The 27,316-nt window shown below is 20.0% G+C and overlaps 1 protein-coding gene across 7 annotated transcripts in view; it reads right to left on the bottom strand.

Moving 5' to 3' along the window:
• Window positions 1-27,316, bottom strand: part of LOC412853 (brain tumor protein) — an 88,140-nt gene that overhangs the window by 50,383 nt on the left and 10,441 nt on the right. For 3 of the 7 annotated variants that reach the window (XM_003251788.4, XM_016917298.2, XM_006571919.3), the window contains exon 1: window positions 21,182-22,950. The exons of 2 other annotated variants lie outside the window; for them this stretch is intronic. The gene's annotated coding sequence lies outside the window, so the exon portion shown is untranslated. Of the gene's footprint in view, window positions 1-21,181; window positions 22,969-27,316 lie in introns of those variants that run through there. 2 more of the 7 variants (XR_003304172.1, XR_001706183.2) reach the window with 1 other exon arrangement.

Here is a 27,316-nt window from a genome sequence, read left to right as displayed (position 1 = left end):
CAAAATAATTATATTTTTACATAGTTTTTTTTTAATATTATAATTTTTTTAGTCTTTTTTTATTTTAAGAGCTACATTTCATTATACACAAATGAAAAATAAAAAATTAATTCTTATCATTATAAATCAAATAAGAATATTTAATTCTTAAATAAGATTTGTGCATGGATGGATTGTTTCATAATAAAATCCAAAATTTTAATTAATTGATTATTGTGTAAAAAAAGAATTTTAATAAACTATCAATTTTAATTGTCTTTTTAAAAATATTTTTTATATTTGAAAAATTATTTTATAATATTTATATATATGGATTTTATTACATTATTAATTATTTAATTAATTATTGTTAATTATTATTAATTAAATAAATTAAACTAATATAAATCTACATTTTCATTGGACTTTTATTTAATTTAAATTAAGAAATTAAAGTCATTATAGATATATTATTTATACAGAATATAAATAAGTATTGAAGATAACAAAAGATTATTTATACAAATTGTTATAATCGAACAAAAATATCTGTTCATGAAATGAAAAAAATTTTCTTCTTAAAAATCGTACATTAAAATTTAAAAATATTTGATATGAAATAATATATCTAAAAAAAAAATGTATTAATATTTATATAATATAAAAATAAGTTATTAATTTCTATATATATTCTTTTATATATTCTCAAATAAATAATTCTTAATGTTTTATTAATGTAAATGACTTCATAAAATATGCATCACATATTGTTATTAACATTATACTTTCACTTTCATTTATGTGCTTATATTTTCTTCATGTAAACTACAATCAAATTTCTATATTAAGATAACTTGCCTATATTATTGACAAAATATCATAATTAATTATTTTAAATTTTATCTTTTCTTTTAATTAAAACCGAAATAAAAGATTTTTTTCTTCTTTTTTCTTGATTTAAAAAAAGGGAAAATATTGGGAAAATATTAACTTATATATAAATTTTATATTAAATTTCAATTAAAAAATTCGATAAAACATAAATTCTATAAAACTTCAAAAATTTCTATAATCTCTATAATCTTCTCTTAAAAAAATTACAAATATTTAATCTTATTTGCTTTTCTAATTTTCTTATCATATTTATTATATTTACCGATGTATAATACTTTAAGAGTTTAATAAAATTTCTCAAACGAGGTCTGAAATCTCGAAAATTCGAATTAGGTGACCGCAAAAAGTCACGTGGTTCGAATAGCTCGCCTTGTCACTACCGGAAATGTATGATTTACGTGCATGCATATATATTCCTTTTAATAACAAGTAGAAATATAATTAAATTTTACCATTATAAATAGTAATTATAAATAAATTGATTAATAATGTTAAAAATTTAAAAATTAAAAATTGTTATAAATGCAAAAATCGTTTATAGGAATTAATTTCCGTAAATGTACACACGTTGTATTTTATCCTCGGAATATGGATCAATTGAATTCAAAATGACAATAGATTCAAAATTTAATTTCCGTTATTTCCAATTTTTAAGTCAATTACAAATAATCGATTTATTAAAAATTAACCTAGTTGAAAATTATTGAAATCATATTATATTTGTCGAACTATTTAATATTTTTAAATAAATAAATAATAAAGGTTTTGTTTAATAAATGTTATGGCTTGTATTATAGCTTGTATTTTATGTTGTATTATAAATGAAAAACATTATATTTTATCTTATAAATGATATTTTAAACAAGAAAACAATTTATTATTGTAATAATTTTCTTTATAAGAAATTCGATGATTAATGAAGAGAGAATAATTGTTGATTTGAAAAAAAAAATAATTCCGAGTGTTAAGTTTATACTTTACGTCTAGGTCATTTGGATCAGACTTGGTCATGACTTCAAAGAAAGACAATGACATCACATCACAAGAATCCTCGAATTCTATTGTACTGCTGATTCGCAAATAGCTATATACATATAATATTATACGACATTTCTTCTCCCATTACAATATTCATTACTTCTCTCATTACAAATTTATTACGAGTCTTGATCTCACATTTGATTAAATTATTATTTTTAATGCAAACATGATAGGGATGTTTTAATCAATTCTTATCCACATGGAAACTATGGATCATATATGGCATGTGACGCATAACGTAAGCGTTTTAAATAACCTGAGAAGGATTAAATAAAAAGATTTTCAATAGAAAGTAAACATTAAATATTAATGTTTAAATGACTTTTGACATATAAAACTGTCTATCATATTAACCGACAATAATATTATAATAGTATTCTATTTTTTGTAATATCACTCCATTTTGTAAATAATGTTACATCAACGAACAAGTTTATTTGTATTAAAAACGAAAAATAATTTATTTTCAGGCAACTTGTAGAAACAATTTGATCAAAAAATACGATTTCGTTTTGTTTCTTCGTTATCGTACATATTAATTATATACGTATTTATATATATTTTAATATTTTATTAAATTATAATATATTTTAATAAGTCACGCAATAACCATATATAAAATGTAAGAATTGAAAAAATTATGATAAATGGTACGCATTCTAGCTATATAGTTAGAATTATGGCCCAATTGATAATAACGAAACAAGGACTTGGGAAACATGGAGGCCATTTCCGCTGATAATGCTTCAGTTCTGACACACACCTTTCTGATTGTAGATAAATGATTTAATTTTACTTCTTCATTTAACTTTTTTGAAATTTATGATTTAAATTTAATTATTCAATATTACATATAAATTTAATTAAATAAATCTATTAAATTGATTTATTTCATTAAATTGAAATATAATTTTAAAGATTTTATGAAATATTTTATGAAATAACACTTAATTTAAATTTAAAATTTTTTAAAAAAAACTTAAATCGACATAAAATAATATATTTTTTTATCAATTACATGACTATCAATGAATACTTTACATTAATAAAATATGTAATAAGCATTTGATTATGAATGAAACAAATGATCCATTGTTAATAACATTTCATTTTTATATAATTTTCTAATATGTGTATTCTATATATTCTATTATAATATTGTAAAAAGTTTATTTTTTACAATTATAATAGTATCAAATTAAAAATATAATTTTTTCCTTTGTTTTTCAAAGATTTATTTATATCATTTTTTATTTTTTATATACTTATAGAAAATAAATTATTCATTAAATTCTATGGATTTTTTATCACGAAATTATTATTAATATTAAAATAATTTCTATTTTTTTTCTTAATTTGAATAATGTTCATTAACTTATTGATCTATTCTCACTATTTTAGTAAAAAATTACCATTTATGATATACATTATATAAAAGGAAAGTAATTGATTTTTCGCTTTGTTATAATTTTTACAATAGTATCATTTCAGAGCATATTGACTTAATAAAATAAGTTGAAAGTGTAATTCTTAATTAATAAATTTAATTTATTTCATTTTGATTGTAATTTTAACAATTTAATTAATAATATAATTAATAACACGAATTAATTACGAATTTACGAATATTATCGTAAATGTTACAGTTAATTAATTGCAAAATATCTTTTCTTTTATTTGTTGACAATTAATATATACATATGTTATTGATTAAATTTGGAATCATTAACATGTTCCAAGAATTTCAATAAAAATCATATTATAATACTTTTTGGAGTGTGTACTTTATTAGTAATTTAAAAAATTAATTTGTTATTATTATGTTTCAATTGAAAACAGGAGAAAAATTTAATAAGTTATTATATATAATTTAATTTCTAGAAAAATTTTAAAATATGAAATGTTATAAATATATAAATATATATAATAATTCAATCATAAGTTGAATATTAATATTAGTCTAATATTTTTATCGATTATAAAATTAGATGTTAGAATTGGTTACAATTAGTGCCAATTGATCAAGATTCCATATGACTATTCACTAATAAACAGTTTTACTCAGAAGGGTTTTACTACTAGTTGCAACGAGAAGAGACAACGCTGTACAAACGTCACTTCTCCTCGACACAGATTTTCTGCTTCTAATACAATTTGATTTACGGTTCATCGATACGACGCGGCGCGACACAAAAGATTGTGTTTTATGACTTCGTGGAACGATCGACCGATCATTTCGAATGTTTAATTTTCTGAGTATTCGTTACACGGGTATATGTGTAATACGATATTGTGTTTCATAATAGTTGAACAACTTCTGATAATTAAAGTGTGACCAAAAAGTATTATAATCGAATTTCGCTAATTCGATTCTTGAATAATATTATGACAATCGATATCGTTATGGATATCGTTATAAATATCGTTATACTATCGTTAAGATATCAATAACAAAAAATAATTGAAATTACAAATTTTTTTTATTTAAAATTATTATAAAATGTTGTTTGAATACCTATGGATTTTATTAATTATATTTCATTAAATATTCGATATATTCGAAATATCATTAAAATATCAACATAAATAAAAGGATTAATATCAACATAATAAACTGAAATAAAGTCTATAATATAGACTTTTCCAATAAAGGAATTTCTATTTATTTTTATTTCAAGTAATTACAAATAATTATACAAATAATTTTAACAATATTTTTATAATTTTAGAAATATTAGCTATCTGAATAAAAATTTTGAATAAGAAATACTAAAAACTCTAATCATTTTTATTCCTAAATAATATCTTAATGATATTATCAAAATATTTAAAATTATCAAGAGAGATACCGATAACATATCGATAATCGATAGTCACAATTTTATTCTCAAGAGATAAAATCTTCAAGTTATTGAAATATTTTCAAATAAGAGAAGTTTAACAAATGGTAATTGAAAATTTGACATATAAGAACAAAATTTAATTTTCAATATTTTCTTTCAATTTTTACTATTGAAAAAATAAGACCTAAAAGAAAAAAAATTCATAAATGTTATCTTTCATTTTTAGATATTTGAGATACATAATTCTAACAATTGAAAGAAAAGAAACAATATCGAAAGATTAGTATTGATTACTGATAACTTGATATATAATTATGGAGCTGTAAAATTGAATAAACTTTGATTTATAGAATTTGGATTACAGACATAAATTAACACATTTAATAATGAAATAAATAATTCGAGCTAAAATATTGTAAATTCTACACGTTTGCATTTTATGTATATAAAAATTGTCGTAGAAGAAAATAAACAAAATTATATTTTTATAAAAAGTTTCAAATCATATTATAAATTATACAAATACAGATTGTATGTATAATTATTAAATTTAGTATAATTCATTAAAATAACATATATTCGTTGGATTTAAATTTTATACTATTGAAATACTTCATAGATCATAATATATATAAATAAATGTACAATATAAATATAATAAAATTTTATGAATTACAATACTCTCTTTGTATTTGTTATTCCGTAAAAAATATTAGTTTGTTTATTTTCATTAAAATTTTTATAAATGCAGCGAAACATTTGATATAAGATATGAATATTTAATATAAGATAATATATATCATATAGTAACAATCTTTAATATCCGTAATAATACTTAAATAATTTTAAACTAATTTTAATTACCAAACTGCTATTATTATTTAATATTTATTATTTATTAATAATTTTTTATTTTTTATTAACAATCTTGAAAAGAATATATTCTTTTATTATAATAAATTATAATAATATACTAAATTTTTCATTGTCAATAAACAGATGTTTAATTTTTTTTTAACTTTTTTAATTTTTTTTAAAAATTATCAGATTCATAGATAAATTATTTGCACAAAACTAGAACGAAAAAATATAAAATTGGAATATCTGATTATCAAAACACAAGAGGCTAACTAGTCTCATTTGTATCCATGTTTTACGATAGCTACGGGATCATCAAGTTGCAGTTGTTTGCTAACCATAACTCGATGTGAATCATCACAAGCCGATTCAAACTTATGACGTATGACTTTTCAACGAATAAATATCACGATCTTGATAGTATGTATTCAGTAATACAGTTACAAACATATAGATAGAAATGACGCAAGTTATCAGTTGTTGAAATATATATATATGCATGTATCAGTTGCGCTAAAGCATTGATTTGTTCGTTTCTTTCTTGTTACATTTTTCAAACGAAGTAACGAAGTAAACTGATGTAGATCGATATTATACCAAGATATATAATCGCAAAAAAAGAAAACGGATTAGTAGACATGTACTAATAAAGACTTCCGTGAATTTCCAGTTATTTGGATTATTTTTTATAACAATTTCTCAAATTTACATTTATACGAGAAATCGGAATTACTCGAGTTTTTGATCATTTATTTTAAACTCAGGTAAAATAAAAAAAACATTTTATTTTAATTTTAAAAAGTTAAATTTAAATTATTTTTCTATTAAAATTGATTAAAATAAGTTGTTAATATATATTGAATGAATTGTTGAAAATATAAATAAAAATTTATTTAGTAAAAAAAGACGATTTAAACTAAACTGTTAATATATTTATAGTAAATTCTGGAGAATTGATTAATTTTAGAGATAATTTTAGATTAATTGTAGAGATTAAAACAAAAACGGTTCAGATTTATTTCTTAAGTGTTATAAGTAGTTTAAGTTGAAGTTGTTCATTTCATCTAGCACGAAATCAAGTTAATTATAATTTAATTTCAAGTGTATAAAACAATTTTATTGTGTTTGTTTTTATCTTTAGACCAAACTCTGAAAAAGCTGTTTTACAAATATATTAACGTTCACGAATATACAATACATACATTTATATAAATAAAATATGTACTATATTCTAACTAATTAAAATTAATTAATTAAAATTGAACAAATAAATTGAGCAAATAAAATGAAAATAAAATTTTCATGAATCATGATCAAACATTCAACATTTATATTTATATCTACTCTTGAACAAAAATTTTTTTCTTTTTTTAGTAGATTATTTTTTATCAATTAAAGAGGAAAAATATGCAGTTTATATCTATATTTTTCAAAATGAAATATTTTCTATATTTTATGTTATGTATTTTCAGTAAACTGAGATAAAGAAATTTAATTTAAATAAGTATAAATAATATAAAGAAGTATAATTTTAAAGAATGTGTATAAAACAAGAAATCATAAGAATATTTAATAATTTAAAAAAATTCACGAAACATAGAAACTCATTAAACATATAATATTATAAATAAATTTAAATATTATTCCAATAATGACACTACACACAAAAAAAATATATTATCTTCAAAATATATTATATTAATATTATCCATATAGAATTATAAAACAATTGTTCAAATAGTGGATTTTAATAATTGATTTATTTCATTTGACACTTGTGAATACTGATAGTTTTTAAATGAGGACAACAAAACGATATGTTAGAAATTAAGTTGACGTAATATACCAAGAACAAAAGGAAGAAACATAATGAAGAGAAAGTGTGTCAAGGTTGTAAATTTGGATAGAAAAATTAACAAAAACAAACGTTACAAGGATATATAATTGAATTGGTATATTGACAATACCGATCAATCGAAAAATGATTAGAGTTTTATAAACGCAAATAAAAATAAAAAGTTTTTACATAATAAAGTCAAATATTTTATATATTTTATTTATTATTTTTATATATTTTTATATATTATTTTTATATTATATTTATTTTTTTTATTATTATTTTATATATTTTTATTGTTTTATAATTTTATATTAAAAACATATAAATAGAAAATGTTAATATGATATATTTTAATGATATAGCTATACATATTATATATATACTTCATATATATTTTTATCATCTAATATATGTTGTAATCGTTTATGTAATATTATGTAATAACATTTAGATACATATATTAGAGACTAATAGCTTTAATGTTAATAAATAAAATAAAATTAATAAATTATATATATTCTTAAATCTTATATTAATATGTAAATGCATTCTTTTATTTAAAGTTCAATGTAATATTTTTTATTTTTCCATCGAAAAATAGATTTTCTAAATCTAACTGAATTATTATTATCTGATAATGTAATTTATGATTTGTAATTTGTCAAATCATTAATATTATTAATTATAAATTATTGTAAGAAATTTAATATGAATTTATAACATGAAAATTTCGAAATTATTAATTATAATACTTATCCTCAAAATATTTCTTAAAACAATTTAATAGATTTTACGAATATGACAAATATTATGACAAAAATTATTTCAAATTTTACCATTAAGTCCATCTATATATATATCTATAATATAGATTGCCCTAAATATAAGTAATTTTTTGAAAATTGAAAAAAATAAATGATTCGAACAAAATAATTAATTTTTTTTTCGTTTTCGATTTTAGAAATAAAAATTTTAATAAAAATCAATAAAATTTTTTTTTTATTTGAAACTTTAAATATAATGATAATTTATGTTTTTATAACGTTACAAGGCAATTGTTGTGAGCAAATGTAAAATTAAATACCATTCACTCAAAGAATAAAATAATGAATAAAAGATGCTTGATAGATTAATACAAAATAAATAATATTAGAAAAATAATGTATATTTTTTTTAATATAGATATCATTAACTAAAAACGAACTGCTAAATGTATTTATTTAAAGCCTACAAACATCAGAATGTTAATTGTGAGAAAATCTTATTGTGTGATTTGATGTGATGGATTTGATGTGATATATAATAAATTCAAATTTCTTATTTTCGTTTTGGAGAGAAAAAAAGAAAATAGTGATATAGTACTCTACATTGGAATTAATAATTAATAACAATTGTATTATTATTTATTATATAACAACATATATTTCTAATGTATGTTTTTAGTTCAAATATATAATAACAGGAAAAATGAACGAATTTTAGATTCCTTATTCTAAATATTTATGATAAATTTTTTACTTAAATTATTTTTGAAATTAACTGTTTTTATTTACTTATATATAAATGATTGTGATTTGAAACACATTAGATTATTAATATTATTGTAATAAAAATTTTCATAGAGTTTTTTCATTATTATAAATAACCAAAAATATATTATTTTATTTATAATTTACATGGAACATTTATTAATATGTGATATATGAAATAATATTTAACATTATATATATATATATATATATATATATATATATATATAATTAAATAATTATAAAAATATAATTAATAATCATGTGATCATGTAGTTTCAATGAAATTCAAATTTTTATTAAAGAAAATTCTATATTCAATTCAATATTCTATATTATTCACAAATATGAAATTCTTCATATGGAAAAGTTCAAGTATTTTAAAATTTTATTCTTTCTTTTAAAATTATTTTTTCTTTCATTTTTTATTTTTTCTTAGATATAAAAAAATATATACAAGCATTGAATTAAAAAAGCAAAAATGAAAAAAAAAGCAATCAAATTCGTAGTTTATGATTCATAGTCTGGTCGATACTTACAAATTATGAAATAGGTCACACTTTCCTTACTGTAACGATAAAAAAAAATTTGAAGAAAAGAAAAGAATCATGCCTTGTATCTCAAAGAGCTAAGATGTGGACATTTAAAATTCTATATTTTCGAATATGCTTATAAATTATATTGTTAATAGTTATTCGAATAAAATATCATTATAATCTTTGAAAAAAATTATAAATATTTTATAGCTTTTTTTCTAAATAATACTAATAATAGTTCTGAATATTTTCTTCAAATCTTATAATTGTATACTACAATTATAATTTAAAACACAGGATTTCTATTTTTAATCCAAGAAATTTAATATTATATTATATTTCAATTTCATTATAGGAATTAAATCATCATTCTTTGGAAAACCGCAAAAAAAATAAATTGGAATAGTATACTAGTAATTACATTACCACTTTCTCCTCTATATATATTCCTATATATATAGGAATTAAGTTGCATTTACATATATATGCACGCAACTTTACATTCTATAGGTAGAACGCGTCATTGTTACAGGTTGTTCGATTAAAAAGGACCGGTTCACAATTAATCGATTGATTCAGTTAGTTCGGTGCTGTCCTTAACCTAGTTTTTGTCACTGTTAAATAAAATTGTATTCTTCCATCTTTCATTTTCACAAAACTTATTCCATTTCGCATAAATCGTGAAATTAGATGAAATATTAGATAAAAGATGAGAAAGAAGAAACTTTTTAATACGAGCATCGGTACTTTCACTTTTGAACCAATGCGCGGCTAATACCAAATTCCAAGATTACGTTACGAGGAAATGAAAGTTAAAACAAGCTTCGTAAACATTCGTAGAAATTTAACGGAAGGAAAGGATTTGAATCGTTCAACGCGTAAAATCATCAAAATGTGACGTAATTAACGAAGATAGGATATTTTTTCAAATTTTTATTCTTTGATCTTTTGTTTTGCACTGATATTTATTATATAATTTAATGTGTGCATTATTAATATTGTATTCATTATTTATCATTATATTATCTTTATCTGTTAATTAATATTATTGTTTAAATACCTAAATTTAATTAATTTGTGCGATATAAAAAAAAACAAAATTAGAAATCTAAAATTAGTAAAATATTTAATAAAATATTGTATATGTATATGTAATTGTATATGTAATTATTATTCTTATAATATAAAAAAAATTGAAAACTATTTAATTTCGATCTTTCGATTTATAATGAAATTTGTGTCATGTCACTCACATAGTAACAAACCAAGTATCATTTTACAAAGAGAATTTGCACACAATATTTATTGATCTACGCATGACTTTTAAATGAATGTACAAGCATAAAGTCACAGTTTTCTGAGTAATAGTTGTAACATGCGGAACTCTACGAGTAAGTCGATTTATGGTGTTGTAGTTATGCGGAAATTCGAATGAAATCGTTGCATATGACATACCGTGATGTTTTCGCACGTAATACTTTTCATAGCGAGAAAAAAGAAAAGAAAAAAGAAAATGATCCAGATATTATGACTCATGAGTAAAAAGGCATACAAGTAGACTCATACTTATCTACTTATCTAGGACAATAGAAAATATTATGTGCTTATAAAACATATATTATTTTAAATATTTATATATACTTATACTTTTTATGCAAAATTATATTTATTTTAAAATTTCATTTAAAATATAATTTTAGAATCTAAAGTTTAAATATATATTTTATTAAGTAGTTTTACAGCAAAGATAAATAATAAAAAATATATAAATGAATAATATATAATCTGTTTTCAACGATATTGGCAAATATCTATTTTGCAATGTAAATAATGATAATATTCAATTCAATATTTTAAATTGTATGCGCCGAAATTATTATATAATTTATAAAAAAAATTAGAGAAAAAATTCTATACACTAGAGATTTATAAAAAAATTATTAAAATTTTTTGGAAAAACTGGGATATAACTAATATTTTTATTTATTATATGTAAATGAAATTAATATTTGAACAGTAATTTTATGCAAATAAGAGTATATATATTATTTTATAGATATATATAAATTATATTGTATATATTTATATTGTATACATATTATATTGTATATATTTTATTATTATGATAAAATATTTTGGTTTATAATTAAAAAATATTAAATAAATAAATGATATGAAAGCTTATATAAATATCTATATGTGACTCGATATAAGCATAGTGTTGCTTCGATTTGAAGTCACGTTACGAGCAAGAGAACAAGTTATGAGGTAACAGCACGCATGGGAAGACATACCCTTTCACTTTGGCATTTCACTCTCGCGGGAATAGAATGGGACTGTTCACTGTGAGATGGTACGGGTTGACAACCAGCGAAAGTGTAAAAAAATAATTACGGAACATAAATTCTCGCCAAGTATACCTGAATATTTTTTATATATATTCACAATAATCGTGTGTATTTTTTATATTCTAAATTTTTTTCAAATTTTAAATATTTTACAGTTTATATTATGTTTAAATTTATTCATTGATTTATTATCATTTGGTATATTTATTAAAAAGAAAGAAAATGCAAATTATTGAATATTGCAAAATAAATAATTGCAATATTACAATTTTTTTATTATAATTAAGTACATATAAAAACATATAGGTATGTATTAATAATTGAATAAAGCAAAGAAATTAGAAAGAGAAAGCAAATTAGTTATGTTATGTTATATGATTGAATATATAAAAACAAACTAATTCGTTTTAGAATGATTGTAAGTAACATATGATTGTAAATATATGATTTGCAATTTTTAATTGAAAGACTTCGAAAAAAGACAAAAAATATCACTTAATTTTGTTGAAAACTTCGTATATCAATCAATTAAAAATAAAATAATACAATAATACAATATTAAAAAATGCTATAATAATTTTTTAAAGATATAATAGATTTACAATAGATTAATTTAAAAATATTAGAATATATTGAAAATCTATGACATTTCGGTAATATCATTTTACGACAATGTTTCCCAACTAATATGTCACGCAATATAAACGTATTGCGAAAAATTGATTAAAAATTTATTAAAATCTTATTAACCATAAAAATATTTAATATTTATTATTATTTATAAATAGTATTAAAAAATATTAATAGAAATCTATTAATAGGAATTAAAATTCAATTAAAAACTGATATTGATTATAAAATATTGTTTCTATTAATAATTATACTTGACATTTGAAGGATCGATTTTAAAACAAATTTTAAAAAAAATTTTATGTACAAAATTATATGAAATTATCAATTAAGGTTTATTTATTAAATTATAGGCAACTGAAGTTTGCATTAGATGAAACAAGAATAAAACAGTGAGACATAATTCTATTTCCGTTACCGTTATATTTTTATAATCGTATTACCGTTATATTTTTGTCTTATTTCAAAGCGAACTTCAATTGCTTATAACTCAATAAGTAAATTATAATCGATATTTTTGTATATCAACTGTTATATTTGTTTTGGTTTCTATCCTTCAAGGTCTCCGAAATATATCATTCCTATGCCAATATGATTAATTATTCAATTTTGAAAATTTTCATTAATTAAAGAAATTAAAAAAAATAAATATTGTTTCAAAATATAATAATAAATATAATAATATAATTATAATAATAATTTATAATAATATATATATATAATTTAATAAAAATTTATAATAATATAATAATAAATATAATAAATATAATAATAATAGTTAATAATAAAAAATTTTAATTATAACAGTTTATATCATCTCATTATATATTAATTTTTAATTAAAAATCCAAATGATATAAGATATAATTTTAGAAAATAAATTGAATATATCATAGAATGATATTATCATAGAAATGATAAATTGAAAATAAACAAACATTTAAATAATTTAATCTAACTATTCAAAATTTGAAAACTGTTGCTAATGCAAAGAGGTTAAGAAATTGTTTGAAATATAGCTTTAATAATAAAATCTATTGTTATAAGATTGTACGTTACAGAACATCTTATTGTATATAACTTTTGAACAAGATTCGAATGTTTAGGATATAGAAATAAATCGATAAATTGAAAGTGAAGAAGCACTTGTGAAAACACGTTTATATATATTAATGCGAGAATATATATACTACGTGATCAGCGCGATAGTATACGAAATACGTAACCATGGTATATAACTTTCCCACAGTCGAATCGAATTGCGATTAATATAACCCGCGCTAATATGTGCTAACCCAATGAGCTCGTACAACGAAACATAATTGCCTTTCTTACTGCCTTCATAAGGTTATATAAGATAGAAGCAGAGCAAGTAAAAGGCAGCACGCAAGTAAATACTTATACGCGTGTTTTAAAGCACGATAGCGAGACACTTTCGTCTCTTGTTAAACAGATAAGCTGAAGCAACAGTTTGCTAGTGGCAACAGTTTACTTTCGCTGCTTAAGATCCGTCCACATGACATCGCGTCGTTCCTAAATAAGGCCTGATCGGGACAGAAACGGGTTTCGTACAAGGTAATCTCGTTAATTAGATACACCATGGTCCGCGTATCTAAGCTGTGAAACTGTTTATTCGTTTGTGCTGATTTCTCTTACTATCAATTTTTCTTTGTCAACTTGTATTCACTGAAAAAATATTTCCTAAAGCATATAAAACCGGAGATTGAAATTTTACGATTCGAACGATATACATTGTGTATACACGAGTATATAGCTGCATTTTACAATAATATATTGTGATATATAGTTTGTAAATTGAGATATTACATTTAAAATTGAAAAAATAAAATTCGATTATTTAATATGGAACTTTGTTTTTGTCACAATCAAATTTTAAAATTCGTTAGACACATATGCTTCATTAGAAGCATATTTTTGTTTATGTTTATAAATAAGAATATATTAATAAAAATTTGATATAATTTTAAAAAATAATAAACATTAATTTTATTAGTTATTGATTAAATTTTATTTCTAATTATTCTTTATAATTATAATTTTAATTAATTTTGTTAATTATTAAAAATAAGATTCTTAATATCGATTTCAATGACTTGTGAAATATATTGTAGAATTTAACATTTTGAACAATTTTTTTCTATAAATGTAATCACGGTTTAACTTTAGTTTTCCAAAAAAAAAAAATTGCTGCTATTACCATATTAAATTTCGCATATTTGTATGTATTATTGATAGTATGTGCGTCAGCAACCGCGACATATCATTTATATAAACATATCACAATGCGGCATCCAAAATGTATAACAGAGCTAATATTACCATATTTATTATATATTTATACAGAATTTAAATTCTTTTGAATTTGCAGAATACAAAAATAAAATATCCTTAGAAATAAAATATAAAATAATTTCTGAACATAATTACAATAATCGAAGTTTCTATATAGAATAATATATAAAATAAAATAAAAAAAAACAAAAAATATCTATCACTATGTAATATATAATATATTGATAACAAGATACGGATTTTCATAATACAATTTCTTTTGTTTTTTATCAATTTACCAAATATACATTTATTTATACAATTATTTATATAAATAACTTATATAAATTAAGAAAGAAGAAAAAAATTCAAAAGAACTTTTTGACCGATTTACTTACTATACATTTTGGACGCCAACTTGCAATGTATTTATAGAAACAATAGATAAGCGGTAACTACAAATATATTGTCATGGACATATAAACGAAATTTAATGTAGCATTTTCTTTCAAATATTTCGAAAAAGCCGAGCAACCTTTACAGATAGCTATTATATGTTCAGGTATAGCAAATTCTTTAAAATGTTAATCTCGACAAGATTACTAAAATCTGAGAACTTTCTAATAATTATTTTAATTTTGTTTCTAGTCAGAAATAATATTATATAATACTAAAATTAAAATAATATAGCATAAAATTAAATGAACAAAGCAGATTCAATGAAAATATATTCTTTAATTAATCAATTTTAATTTTCGATTTTTTTAAAAATTATTAAAAAATTTTATCCTATATTTTCGATATTTTATAAAATGTATCCTTTTCGATTATATTTTGTATTACAAATATTAAATTATTTATCGATTATATTTATATAATAATATTTATATGTGTATATATTACAAATTTTCATTTAAAATACGATTGTAAATTTCAAATATTTTTATTAATAATATATAATTTTGATTTCATTTCATTTGAAATGAATGTTATCTTATTTTAATTAAGAATCTTTTTTATTTATTTTTAGTTTAAATAATCCGAATCATGGAAATGATAAAAAAATTTATTTTTAAGTAAATACAATTCAAAACTTTGTTACCATTAATTCTGATTATTTCTAATTATTTCTATTGTTTTTTGTTAAATATGATTTTGTTAAGCAAAATTTAAAAAAAAATGCATTTAACAGTATCTTTTCAATTATCAGAAAAAATGATATAATTAATACAATTTAAATATCTGTAATACTTCTTATATTATTTTGAAATATGCTTTAAAAAAATTATTAAAAAAATTACTAAATAAAATTACTATTATTAAAAAAATTACTAAATAAAAAAGTATTATATTAAAATATTTTCGTATAATGTAGAAAAAGAATATAAATGATTTCAAATCATGCATTTCTGATATAATGCCATGCACTTTGGAAAAATGATCGGTCAGTTCTGAGAAAAACCGGTTTCTTTCTTATAACAGAAGAAGCCTGAAAACTTAGGCCCAAATATTCTGCGCATCATTCTGGAATGTAAGTTGCTTTCTGAAGATAAAGGTCTAGAAGAAAAAGAAATGTTCTTTTTAAGAAATTTCTTAAAATTTTTGTAAAAGTTATAAAGAGAATATCGATATAAACATTCGAAATTTAGAATTTATTGATTATATCTTGTATTTTAATTTGCGCATTAATTAATATGATTAATCAATTTAAGATAAAAGTAATTAAAAGCAATAGATTAATTGAGATTAACATTTTATTTAATTAGTTAATATTTATAAAATATTATCAATAATTCTATTATGAGATAACATATACAATTAATTTTTGCGAAGTATAGCCATCATCAATTAATAATCTCACTGTTAGAACAGATTTAAATCCATAAATCGATAAATAGATATACATATGCAATGAGTACTTTAATACTTAGTCACGATCGATAAGCAATTAGAGGCATATATAACGGATGAATTATCGAAACTATTTCATATTCATGAATATATATTAAACAACAATTCTAAAACGAAATATGAAAAATAATATAGAAAATTCTATGCTACATATACAAATGTCTATAATATATTCAAAAATGAAATTTATAAATTAGTAATCAAAAATAGAAAAAATAAAGAATATTTAAATAAATGTCAAGCAATTTTATACATGTATGTTTTTCTTTATTTTTCAAAACGTTGATAATATAATAATTATTAATATTTCTCAATAGAATTATATATAATATGCTTTACAGAACATTAAATGAAAAATATAGAATAAAATTAATAAACTTAAAAAAATTGAAAATTCGTTAAATATATTAATATCTGACGGTAATGTTTTGACAATATATTTTATTATTTATTTTTATTTTTTAATTAATATTTATTTTTTGAAAGAGAATTTATTAAATAATTTTATTTTATACTTTTCAATTTATTTATTCTCATGAAAATAATCTCTTCTTTCTTTCTTCATTTTTATATATATAATTATTTTCTAGTCTTATCATGAATTTTATCTTATTATATATATGTGTAAGTACTTACATCATTCACAATAATACAATAAAATAATGTATTTTATAAGAATGAATTATTTATGTATTTCAATTTGTATTTATTTTGTAAAAGATTATAATTTATATAAAATATAATTTATATTAACAATCTTTGATTTAAAATATGTAGACAATTAGTGATTTTTAAAAAATTTTAGAAAATAAAAAAAATATTTTTATTTTTCAATCTCCAAAAATATTAATTTATAATAATTTTTAAATATTATTGTATTTATTATAAATCTACGAACTTTAAAAGCAAGTTACATACCAAGAGCAAAAAAAATGTTTAAAAATGAAATACTGATAATCTAATTATAGCATATCAATTCATTGATTAAACATTTCTTGATAATCTAGTTATTCATTCAACGAATCTCTAATGGAATCTCTAATGAAATTAATTAAATCTGTTTATACAATATATTAGCGACAATAGATTAATCATAATAAAATGTGAAAAAAAGATATCTTTTTTCCTTGTGTTTAATACAAGATAATTTTAGTAATTTAATTTCAATAATACAATTTAATATTAAAAAAATATTAATGAAAATTAAATATTTTAGAAATATTCTAACATTATATTTATTAAATAATATTATAAAATTGCATTATTTTATACATTTAATGCATTAAAAGCTTTCTTTGAATTGATATTTTATTAATATTACATAATAATTCGTTATAGAATATTGAAGTCTATAAAAGTAATTAAACGAAAATTATAATGATAAAAATAATAAAATATATATATTAATAATTATAATAAAAATTAAAAAATATATATTTTTAAAAAATCTATTATATAATAGTATAATATATACTACTATTATATATACTATTTATATATACTATATATACTACTTTGTTTTTTTTATAAATTTTTTTATAAATTTATTCACTTAGAAATAAAAAATAACATAAATTACATTTACATTCCGTATTTTCTATATTATTAAAAAATATATTTATGCACATAAGTTTCATTAATTTGGTTTTTGCATTAAAATAATTTCTGATTATTTATGAGAAAAAGTGTAAAATTAAATATGTATATATAACGTTGAACGCGACGTGACAACCGTCTCGTGTGAAGCGTATTTATGTCGAATCACGTAAAAATGACTCACTATGTTGTTATGTAGCGTACATTCTCATGTTATGAATGAAACGATTCTATAAGCTCGGTGTATTTATCAGGAATTTTCTTCTATTTACAAGAATCTCAACCATGTATAGATCCAAATGATTTCTACTTCCTATAACCATTCTATTTTCTATAACCATTCATATTCGATTTATATTGTAGACTTTTAATCGATTTTTATTGATATTATCTTTCAAATATCAAATTCACGCAAGGATTATATATGTAAATATAGATTTTAAATAATAGATAAATTTAACACACACGCACACACACTTTTTCATTTCTCTCTATATATAGAATATATTATATATATATAGAAATGAAAATAAATTCCATTTCGTTTGTTCCAATTGTTTATAACATATATTTAACCATCCGTCGATGAATAGTAAATCTCGCGAGATTATTGCATTTGTTTTTAAAAATTTGTTAAATTTTATAAAAAATAATGGAAGAATGAATAATATAACACTCTCGTGTAAAAATTTATTTTATAATTCAAATGAAGAGCGAATGTTATGAATAAAAAATGCTCAATGTATGCAACAATTTCATTATCGCCTTTCAAGAGTTAAAAATTATAATATATATTTATATTATATTTATTATGTTAATGAAAAAGAATTTCAGTATCCATGTCATCTCAAACAAATTAATATTGCTTAAGAATTTTTTATTTCGTTTTGTTTCATTTTAGTTTTCATCTAGTATTTCTCAACGTACTGGACAGAAACGTTGTCAAGAAATAAATGCGCGGCTTCTGTCGAAGTACATTATTTCATTTACGAATGAATCATCGATCTGAGTGGACATTCAAATTAGTGGTATTCGTAGAAAATCAAAATTTCACAAAAACTATCTGATTTCGATAAATTTTTATTATCATTTTTCCTGAATTTAAATCCAACTTATAACTTACGATGAAGCTACATGCATGAACAATGTTGTTTGACCAAATTAAAATTTTATTTTGATTTTCCTTTAATCATAATATTATACATACATAAATATATGAAATAAAAAATATTTTGATTTGTATTATATATATATATATATATATATATAGATTTATTATTTTTATTTTAATTATAAATTTTATATTTAAATATGAATCAAATGAATCAGAAAAATAATAATTTATTACTTATTAAAAACAATTTATTAAAAACCAAATAAAATTTCATCAATATATTTTTAAATTGTTCGCACTTAATTTCATGTTAATTGTAAAATAATTATTATGTAAAAAAAATAATTGTTTAATTCTAAACATCGAAGTAAAAAAATAAAATGATAAAATTAAAAAATATATGAAAATAACATGTTAAAAAATATAAAATGCTATTATATTAATTTTCGTTGTTTGTATTATTGAATAATTTATTATACATTAAATATTATAATATATTTCGACAATACACATCCATTTTGTATAATTTTTGTAATTCGTGTTTTTACATTCCATTGATTATATTAATAAATTAATATAGTCTTAATGAATGTACGTGATCTCGACAAATATAATTAGTTTTTGAATGAAATTTTATTCCGACTATATAACATATAATTTGAGAATTATTCTCAACAGAATTTTAAATAATTAAATTGATTGAATCACAAGATCACTTAAGCTTCAAATTATCGCATCAAAGTCCATAATTAACAATCATGCTTTTGAATAATTATCCGTTGTCACCAACAGACGATAAATGTCACGTTTCAAATCACTCGAACGTCTAATTATATGACAAATGTATCCACTGGTATGCATAACTACTTTGCAACGTAGTCAACTTTCAAACTGACAGAAATAACAAGAGTATGATTTTTGAGTCATATGTAGACATGACATTTGATAAGAGCAGATCGCTTTACAAAACAATGATTGTAATTATTTATGAAAGTAATTAAAACGATAATGTGACAAAAGAGTAAAAATAAAGACGATTTTTAATAATATAATAAATTTTTAAAAAAAGTTAAACTGAAAAATATTTTAAAAAATATATTTTTTTCAATTTTCTTTTTATTTTTTACACTTTTAGATATTTTTAATATTTAAAATTCGTAAAATTATTTTAACATTGTTAATATTTATAAAATCATTGTTAAATATATTTAATAAAAATATAATTAATACTATTTTGTAGATTTTAATGAAAAATTGATATTATAAAAAAAAAGAAGAATTAAAAAATAAATTTTTTAAATTAAAAATGCAATATATATGAATATATAACTTTTATAAAATTGCAAATTTAATTTTATTAAATATTATTTTTCGAATTAAAAGTTTTGAAATTTTAAATATGAAAATTTACTATAAAAAATTCAAGTCAATATAACTTTATTATGCATTTATTATTACTGTAAATATATAAGTTATCGTTAAATTATATAAGAATAATAAACGTTAAATTATTGAAATAATAATAAAACTTCTTCTGTCTAATATTAAAATATAATTCGCAATTTATTTTAATAATTGTACATATTACAAAGATTAATCTAGAATATATGAAATTATGATTTTCATTATAATTAAAATAAAAAAAAATATATATATTTACAATTTGAAAGTACACAGAAAAAAATTTCAAGTTAGGAATAATTTATGGTAAAATATTTATCATATTTTTTGTTTGACAAATTTTTTACGTTAAAAAAAATGTAAATTTACCGTAAATACGAGGATAATCCGTACGTAGCCGAACGGAGGAATTCTGCTTTTCAGTCAAAAAATCCTTCAAATTCAGGTGTGCACTGTATATTTGTGGCACATGTCACACAAAAGCGAATTGAGGAGCAAAAATAAAGGCAAATGAAAATCTTTGTTATGTTGATAATTAGTAGATAAAGATTTATATTGTAGTCACGTTTGTCTTTATTCAGCTTCTCTGTTTCACCATTTAGCACATTTTAACGGCACGTATGAACGATCGATTTCTTAACATGTACACGTAACAATTATCGTTGGTAATTGCGTGCCTACCCCTTAGAAAGTAATCGTTAGGTTAGGTCGCCGGTATGTCGAGAACGCACTCACAAAACTGCCAATTAAGAATCCAACTTCTGTTCACCGTTGTTCAAAACTTATTTGAATTCACTCAAAGTGGTTTGAAAACACGAAAACGAAAGCACCTTGGAAAACACACACGCGTAAAAGATGCCTATTTTACACTTGCATTGATTTTAGCGTTAACGTATCTACACGATAAAACTTGCGAAACGATACGCGGAAATAACTTATAATGTACCGTACACAAATTGAACTGATTTTGATAAAAAATTTCAATAGGAACAGGAAATTTTCTTCACTTTCTCCACTCAAAATTCTTGATCAATAAGAATTTCTGTGACACAAGCACAATATTATTGTTACCTGCCTTTTTTCTTTATTTTAACCGGCAAGCCGGTTCATGGATATATGCTTCTTTTTTGCTCTTTGAAGTTCTACTCTTATTCTTCCGTTCTTTGTTCCTCACGGCTCGGCCGCTGCTACGTGACTGGCCGATTGCTAGACACTTATGCCACACGAGGCGCGCCGAAGGCAAACGAAGGGGGACCGACGGTTCGTCGATCGGAAACGACCCTCAGTTGAGGGAGCCTTCCTTTGTTCAGGCGAGACTGTGCAGCATAGCTCGTAATATAGTTTCTCTCTTTTTTTCACTTTTTCTTCTCTTTTTCCCTACGCTCGATTCTTCCTTCTATTTTTCACGTTCTATTCGTTTTTCCACTTTTATTTCTTTCTCTTCTTTGCACACATTCACGACAATTTTCTCTTCTCTTCCTTACTCAATTACGATTTCTATCTCACTACTCTCTCTCTTCCTCCCTCTCACTCTTTTTCTCCCGCTTCACTACAATACGAATGATCGTACGGTCTGTTAATAACTAAAACGATAGCAACGATCACATATAGCGTCTCGACGGTGGTAACGACGACGAAGCGTTGGCGGTGGTGATGGCACCGGTGGTGAAGTGACGGCATTGGTGGTGGTAGCGGTGGTAGTGGTGATGGCGACAGCGAGTGGTGGTGGTGGCGGCGGTGGTGGTGGTAGAAGTAGTGGGGTAGTGGTGGCGTCGCTATCCCTTCTCACTTGACGGGGGCGGAAGAGATGTATAAATATAACCACTACCACCGGTTACTACCCCTCTTGTATTACCCTTGGAGATTCCGAACAGTATCCTGCGCAACCCCACCATGTAGTATATATTCTCCCCACACATTTCAGCCTGCTATAAACTGATGGTCATCATAACGGATGCACGAATCCAAAGAAATCGGTTGAAAGTTATTCATCAGTGTAGTTTAAGTGCCATTGACTGCTTTTATAAGGACTCAACAAATGCCAGTGATTAAATTTGTAGCTATCTATAATCATTCAGATTTGATTTAAGATTTATTCATAAAATCTATATATAGAATCCATAATTATGAAATCAATTGATATACCATAATATCTAATCGTGCGCATATTATCTTTAATAATATGTAATTTATATGTATTTAAATATAATTTATATGTATATAAATATTCGAATTAAATAGTTTAAAACATTTTTATTAGCAAAAATTACAAAAAATTGTAAAAGAATATAAAAAAAAAATTTTTCTATAATAAATATTAAATTATTTCTTTTTTTACTTTCACTATTTATATTACTATAAATAATATATAATATTAAATAAATTTAAAGTTAAAAATTAAATGATTAAATATAATTAAAAAAACAATAATAAATTGAAATATTTTTATTTGTATATTTTTTTATCTGAAAAAAAATTTCAAAAAATATTATTGCTGTTCTTAAATAACAATTTTTTAAATAATAATTTATATATTTTGGAATAAAATACATATATAACATTAATATACATAGAAAATATTGTAAAAATTTAAAATTGAAATAATATAACATTGAATAAATAATTTGTCAAATAAAAAAACAATAAGCAATAATGATATGAAAATATTTTATTAAAAAAAAAAAAATAATTAAAATTTTAAAACTTAAATTTTAAAGCTTAAATTTTTATATTATATATAACAAATTATTTTATACTATATATATTACATTTAAATATTTAAAATTATTTTATTGTTATTTTAAACAATATTCTTTTAAATAATAATATTCAATAATAATTTCAAATCACTGTTTTTTAATAAATTAGCGACACATTTTAAAATTAGTTAAATATTTTCAACTATTAGAATTTTTACTTAAAATTATAACACATTTTAATTTTGTTATTATAAAATAAAATTTATTATAAAATATTTACAATATTAATATATTTACGCATTTTAAATATAATAATAATTTATGCTCGTCGATAATTGATTAATACAAATACAATTTCTTCATAAATTACATTTTTCAAATATTAATAACAATAAGTTAAATAAAATAATAAGAAGTATTAATTATTTTTTAATGAAATTTTATTAATTTTTATGACATATTGATTTCAACATAACATCGGTTAAGAAATTCCATTTTAGAAAATATAAAAATAGACCATAAAAATATACAATATTGATAATATGATGATCTAGATGATATAATTTTGATAAAGTATACAAATGATACATGAAAGTATATCCAATTATCAGAAAAGAATTTATCTATATCATAAGCTACAATGGAATATACATAGCTTTTCATGGATCGATAATTCATTATTGTCTTTGCAATCTATTTGTTACGATAATGTGACAATGAAATATATTACATATTTTATGGGAATTTTACAATATGGGAACTTATACAATTATATTTCTTTGTAAAATAATGATAAACTTTTTTATAATTTACAAATTATATTACAAATTAATATTATCTATGTCAAATTTAAAATATAAAATTCATTAAATATATCAATTAATAAAAAAAAATCTATATAAATTATTAAAAAAAAAAAAAATTAAATATTTTGTATAGAAATAAGAAAATTAAATTTAAAATATAATAATTTTAGGAGATAAATAGAATAAAAAAATATAATACAAGATAGATTAAATATACAATATTTAATTAATTATATGAAAGATAAAAGAAAACAAATAGACATAATATTCTAATAAACATAATATTCAATATTAAATCGAAAAATGATATTTACTATAGCGATAAGAAACATGTAAATCATATTCAGTATATATTGGAAAAAGTACAAAAAGAAAAATTTAAAAATTTTATTTTTATAAAAAAATTGATTTATAATTTTAGATAAAGAAAAATATAATTGTATTAAAATTATGAAAAGTTGTTTTTTTTTTTTATATTACATAGAATATGAAAAATTTGATATATCATTGATATTAAATTTGTGTAAAATATACATTATAATGTTTATTTTGCGTTAAGTTTTTGAAATATTTTTGATTAATATGTATTTTTATTGATTAATGAAAATTACATATTTTGTTTTTATATCTTTTCATAATGCCTATATTACTATTTTCATGTTATTTTTACAACTATAACAAGAATAGAATAAAAGTTAAACAATTGCGATCAACAATTTTATTTTTATATTATACTGACTCAAATCGTCATTACAATTTTCACTTTATGACATCTATATATATTTCAAATATTCATATTTTTTTATTTAACAATGATACAATTCATTCTAAGTTTTTTTAAATTAAATAACATTATGATTATTATTAAATTTATTATTTTTTTGTAAACACTTTATCAGTGAAAAGATCAATGATATTTTTAAAAATAATACAATAGTATTTAATCAAGAGAACAAAATGACAAATGTATTTGTTTTGCAAACAAGAAATTATATATTTTATATATTTTTTTATTATGTATTTTCTTTGTTTTTTTATAATTAAATTTCAATTTTCATTTTACAAGTATATATTTTTATTTTAAATTATATATGGCAAAGATAATTAAAAGAATTTAGAAAGAATCAAAAATTTTTCTCATATAATTTTTTAAATAAATAACTTCTCATTGTTGACAAATGAACATAAGATCAAATATTTTCAAATCGTTCAAAAAAGATTAAATGTTAATATCAAACTTAATTTTATGGAATATATATTAGAATATATATGAAAAGAAAAAAAATATATAAACTATTTCATTAAATGTGAAAAGTATGATAGAAGAAAAATTAGTAATTTTTTTCCAGAAAATCAAATTTTGAAATTGAATGTAAATTTGACTAATTTCCAATTTGTTATAAATCTTTAATTAACAGGAGATAGAATAAAATTCTTTTATTCGAAAATTCATTTTTAAGAAAACGAATTTTAAAATTAATAGAATATATGTGTACTTCATTAACTTATATAATTACATGTATGAAATTAATTTTCTCGAAAATGAGAATTTAAATAAATTTTATTTTATTACATTTTTTATTTATTTTCGTATGTAAAATAATTTCTTATAAGCAAATATTTATTTACATTCAATCAAGAATTAATAAATTTTATTTTTATATTTGACAAGTTTTTATATTTAATTTATCTATTCGATAATAAGTATTTAAAAAAAAATTTATTTTATATTTTGGATTTATTTTTGTATTTTAAATTTATTCTTGCCATATTTCTTATATATACATTCTTATAATAAAATTATATATGCACATCAATCATAATATATGTATATTATATATTATACACAAATATACATCTTTATGATATTTGCATTAATAATAATTTAAAATTATTATTTATTAAATATTATAATACAACTTAAAACTTTCCCACGTTATCATATCTTTTCGTTCAAATATTAAAGTACGTATATATAATATTGAAGTACCTTGATAAATGAATGACGTAAATATTAGTTATCAGAAAAATACAAAAAAGCTAGGGCTTTTTAAAATATATTATATTTATTTTATATTTTATATTTATTTGTATTTAATTTAAATATTTTATTACTATAGCAATTCAATATATGCGCAAAAAACTTTAATCTATTAAAAAAATTATATATTTTCTGAATATGCTTTTAAAAATTATATATCATTACAATTACAAATAGTTATATATAAACTACAATTATTACAGTTTTATGATTACAATTTTTTTTTCTATAAGTATATATCAATAAAATAATAAATAAATATTTTTATTATTAACCAGAGAAAAAACCACAGATCATAAAATTTTTATTGCAAAATTAGTTATAGTATTTATCATTATAAATAATCAAGTAATTTAATAAATTATCTACATAATATAAATGTTATCTTGTAAAAATTTTTTATTATTAATAAAAATAAAGTATTTTAATAAATAATATAATTAAGATTTTATTAAATCAATATATGATTATAATAAATGAATTTTAATAGGGCGTATCTTTTTTCATTATTTATATTTTTACCGTATTAATTCGGAATACAATATTATATTATACAATATAAATCACATCACATCACAATGAAATTATAGAAATAAAATATCTAATTTTTTTTCTAAGATAATGATATATCTGTCGAATAGATTAAAAATTTTATTATATATTATAAAATAAATATAAGATAAAAAAAAGTAATTATGAAAATTTTAATTATCATTTATTGATAATAAACTAATTTTTGTTTTTATTTATCATTACAATTATCAATAAATTTAAAAAATAAATATAATTTATAATATATATTTATATATATACGTATTTGTTCCAATCAAATTATTTAAAAATATAATATCAATTTTAATTTATCAATTTATATCAATTTATATATTTAAATTATACAAAAATAAATATGTATAATATAATGTTAACTGTATTAATCAATTAAAATTTTTATAAATTA

This window comes from Apis mellifera, linkage group LG2 (assembly GCF_003254395.2).
Source record: "Apis mellifera strain DH4 linkage group LG2, Amel_HAv3.1, whole genome shotgun sequence".
Classification (NCBI taxonomy): domain Eukaryota; kingdom Metazoa; phylum Arthropoda; class Insecta; order Hymenoptera; family Apidae; genus Apis; species Apis mellifera.
Note: the sequence above shows the minus strand (reverse complement) of the source record. Positions and strands in the feature narration are given on the sequence as shown.